Genomic DNA, 4,918 nt, shown 5'->3' with positions numbered 1-4,918 from the left:
AACAAAATCTGCAAACATTTTTCAAAGGTAACAAGCTGTATGTAGCTTGTAGATCAGCTGTTTTCGCCGTGCATGGTATAAAATAGAGAAAAAAGTAACAATTTCCTTCAAGTAGCCTACCATCAGAATAATGTGAGCATTATACAATAGAAACATCAAAATCCCAGGATGGCCTGTTTGTTCTTCCCATCTGAAGAACTGCTCCAGTACCTGTGCCTTGAATACCTTCCTCCCAGCTGTCCCATGGTTTGGGGAATTAAAGACCAAAATGCCAATAGGATAGAAGAAGCTCCACATTACGTATGGATTCAACTCATCACTCAATACTGCTGCCACAGTCTCGAAAGCCCAGCAACACCTTCAAAACCTCCTCTCCCCATCCTCACCACATTCTACAGGGGCACCACAAAGGGCATCACTGCTTGGTGCATAAACTGCACCGGCTCTGACCATAACATCGTGCAAAGGCCAATAAGAACAAATAGAACAAAGTGCTAAATATTGAAAACATTGGTTTGTTGGTTTGGTTTGAACAAGCTTTCTTGTTCTCACCTGGCTGTTCACGGAGTGTGGAGGAAATACATGAGGCTCGTCCAGGTGTGTCGGATGAAAATCCTATCAAGATCCTGCTGTATACGTAAACTTAACTATGAACTATGAAGACTTAACCATGAACTATGAAGACTATGAACTCCCCACTGATGTCATGACAGCAGAGTCACTGCCCATCTTTCGCCGCAGGCTTGACACCTCTTCAGGAAACACTACCCTTCGTCTTTGCCTGACCTACTTGTCAATTAGTTGTACGAACTCTTGTCTTATTGGATCTTGTTTATTCGATACACTTATTTGTTTTAGCTCTTGCTCATTTGATTTTCCTACTTTGTCCCATCTGTTTATCAAAGTAGGCAGCTGATATATTGCACTTTTACTTTAGCACTAGGTATACTCTTAGTTGCTTGTTTTAGAAGAGAATGCACTTAAGACTTCTGGTGATTAGTAGTTTCGTTCCCCACCTATGTTGAATGCACTTATTGTAAGTCGCTTTGGATAAAAGCGTCTGCTAAATGACTGTAATGTAATGTAATGTAATGTAATGTAATGTAATGTAATGTAATGTACGTACATACGTGGAGAGCAAGGTGAAATCATGCATGCATTGTCAGACCAATAGGCTCTATGCACAGCAGCCATATTATCACTTCCTTCACAGGTGTTACCAATGATGTAGTCTCGCGTCACCAGACAACTATTCCACAATCTCTGAATGCTATATAGAGTCTGGAACTCCACTTCCCGAAAGCTGTTTAACGGAAGTTGTTCAGACCGGAAAGACATTCGACCAATCACGACGCGGTGCCCGCGGACCTGTAGTCCCAGTGGAAACAGAACCGAGGCGGAAGCATAGTCATAGGAGCGGTAGATTCATGTTATTTGTGCGAGGATTGTTTATCACAGAAAACTGAGAAAGGTATCATGGAATTAACGCCGAAAAAACTGTGAAAGAAGACACTAGTAGACATAAACGATGTTTATGAGATTTGTTGATTCCAGTCGGACTCCTTTGCGCCACTGCACAATGCTAAAACGGAAGTGGGTAGGGGAGGGGCATCCGCTTTCCCCTTACACATTATCAGAGCTTCCGAGTCCCAGACTGTATGCCGGAAACATTTGTAAATTGTGGGAGGCAACAGTCTGGTAACGCGAGACTACCAATGCTAATGAGGGCTCTGTTCCATTTAGTCTAGCACAGTGGTTTCCACGACCCCCATAACTCTGAGAGTTACACACCTGTAAGGGGCCATTTGGAAGCCCATGAGGGTCCCTGGACCCCAACTGTAGACCCACTGGTGTAACAGAGTGTTTCCAGTGAGCCAACATGCGCAAAATCAGCACCCTGACTCTGTTTGACCAGAATGGAACAGAGCCTTCATTAGTATCATTGGTAACACCTGTGACTGTCTTCACAATATGGCTGCTGTGCATAGAGCCTATCAGAGCATGTCACCACCAGCTCACTTGAACCCAAGGGACTGGCCAGACCACCCCTGGTCTATAGGCTATTTGCTGGCCCTTTTATTGGACACATGTTCTTTGTAAACGTACACTCCAAATGAATAGCATCATGAGCAAAATCACAGCCTACACAAGCTAAGACAAACTCAGTAAAGTGTTTGCATACAGTCCACAGGTTCCCTAACAGAGACACCAATTGGTCACTGATAATGGGCCGACGTTCACCAGATGAGCTGTTCAGTGAGCTCATGCAGCAGAATGGCATTCATCACATTCAGATAGCTCCTTGGTTCTCAAAGTGGGGTACGGGGACCCCGAGGGGTCCCTGAGGGAGTTCCAGGTGGTCCCCAGCTAAATGATAGATTAGGCACCAAATGGACCCTTATGGGTCTGTAACTCTGAGAGTGTACAAATGGAACCAAATGGACCCTAACAACAGGGTCCATTTGGTTCCATTTGTACACTCTCAGAGTTAAATTGACATAGATTTTACAATATAAATTGTGGTCCAAGTGATAGAAATGCCATTAAATGGGGGTCCGTAGCCCTAATGCATGTCAAACTGGGGGTCCTTGAAATGAAAATGGTTGAGAATCACTGCTGGAGCCGTAAAAAATCTTCTCTTACGGGGGTCCCTGTGGCATATCTTTTGAAATGGGGGTCCGCGGGCTAATAAGTGTCAATTTGGGGGTCCTTGACATGAAAAAGTTTGAGAACCACTGAGATAGCTCCTTGTGTGTGCGTGCGTACATACATGCGCACGCGTGTGTGTGTGTGTGTGTGTGTGTGTGTGTGTGTGTGTGTGTGTGTGTGTGTGTGTGTGTGTGTGTGTGTGTGTGTGTGTGTGTGTGTGTGAGAGAGACAAAACCTGACAGGAGTTTAGCACTGATGTCCACCATGGTGAGAGATGACAACGTGGCTCCTCAAGGGAGACGCTGTCTTTCTTCTCCGCATGTATGTATGTGTGTGTGTGTGTGTGCATGCATGCATGCGTGTGTGCATGTGCGTGTGTGTGTGTGTGCGTGTCCTTGCTTGCCTGAGTTTATGCTCTTTCTCAGGGTATCTCAGTTGAAAATGTACTTCTTCAGTATTGTTAGTATTGTGTATGCTGTTTATAGAGAGAGAGATTTCTTTCTTTCTTTACTTACAGGGACAATTCACATCAATCAATATTAAGATGTTCACATCAATGTTATTGTGGAAGACTTAACTTGGAGTCCCTGGGCATGTACAATTGGTGGTCTAGAGAGTTATATCAATATAAAACAACACAACAAAACAAAACAACAATTACAATGATTTCTTAACTTTTATTTTCAGTTTGCCATATAGGATGATGCAGTGAGTTTCAGGATGTTTACATAAAAGTTAATTTAGTACACTTTTCTTAAAATGTTGACAAAACGAATGATAAAATGAGGACCTCTCCTCTCCTCTCATGTTTGCCCCTAGAGGTTCTCTCTTAATGTCTTTGACTAAACTTCAGCGTGACGGCACCCCATAGGAAAGACAGCCGACGACGGGGAACAAATATGATCGTAATGGAGGGTTTGCGGGCAGGTTCTATCACACTGTCTCGCACAAAACAATGTAAAAGGCCAGACAGTAGGGTGCATGGCAGCTCTGAAGAAACTGCAGCCTACATAAACTATACTCAACTATTCTATAGGTTTTTGAAGGAGAGTTTTGTAGAGAAAGGAGGGATATGCTCCACTCTCTGTTGTGACACATTTGCCAGTGGAGCATGAATGTCTATGATATGTTTGAAGGGTCATATACTGTACATTGGGTTCATATTGTATCTGTGGGATAGATGGGGGGCCGCCGCGGTGGCTAAAGAGGTGGAGTGGTCATCTGAAGGTTTCGGGTTCGATCCCGACTGCTCCTGTTATCCGCCTTGAGCAAGACACTAATCCCTACAACGGGCATGCATTCCCAACAAACATAGTTCCCAATGGGCATCGGTCCCAAAGTTGGGACAAATAACACCCTCTCTCTCACCCTTTGTCCCTCTCTCCCTCTCTCTGTGTGTGTGTGTGTGTGTGTGTGTGTGTGTGTGTGTGTGTGTGTGTGTGTGTGTGTGTGTGTGTGTGTGTGTGTGTGTGTGTGTGTGTGTGTGTGTGTGTGTGTGTGTGTGTGTGTGCGCATTGGCCATCACATGCTCCCAATCCTGAGGTTAGGGAATGAACGCAGCATGACAGCTGTGGAAGTCACAAGGGGAGGCCTCCAGCTCCAAAAAGATGACCCCCCCCTGTCCCCCCGTGTGAGTGAGTGCTGTTTGTCACTGTACATACAGTATAGTTAGGATGCAATTGTGTGTGTGTGTGTGTGTGTGTGTGTGCGTGTGTGTGTGTGTGTGCGCGTGTGTGTGTGTGCGTGTGTGTGTCGAGATAGAATCCAAAAGGACCAGCTACAGTGTGCGTGCGTGTATGTGCTGCATGCGTGTGTGTGTGTGTGTGTGTGTGTGTGTGTGTACCATACCCAGGGCGAAAGCCCTATACACTATCTACCAGCTCACAGCAGCTATTTTCGCTAATATTGAACGCCAGGGTGGTCAACTCAACACTCTTCTGCCCTTCTCATCCCATCACCACTTCCATCCCTCCACCTGTATCTACATTTAATTTAATTGTGCACGTGTGTGTGCGTGTTTGTGCGCGCACGTGTGTGTGAGAGAGAGTGTGTGCATGCCCCCCCAGGATGTAAGTACAAACAACTGTAGTTTTGGGAATGGGCAGGATGGAGGATATATACATACATGTTTAGATACTTAGATGGATAGATATTTTACTGCGTGCGTGCGTGCGTAAAACAGTGAACAGAGACTTATCACCAGTACATAATAGGCTTGTCAACAGAGACAACTTTGTTCTTGGCTCTCTCACCACACCTCGGGGCCCCA

Source organism: Gymnoscopelus microlampas, assembly GCF_963454915.1.
Source record: "Gymnoscopelus microlampas genome assembly, chromosome: 22".
NCBI lineage: Eukaryota > Metazoa > Chordata > Actinopteri > Myctophiformes > Myctophidae > Gymnoscopelus > Gymnoscopelus microlampas.
The sequence above is the reverse complement of the archived record's forward strand: the minus strand, read 5'-3'. Positions refer to the sequence as shown.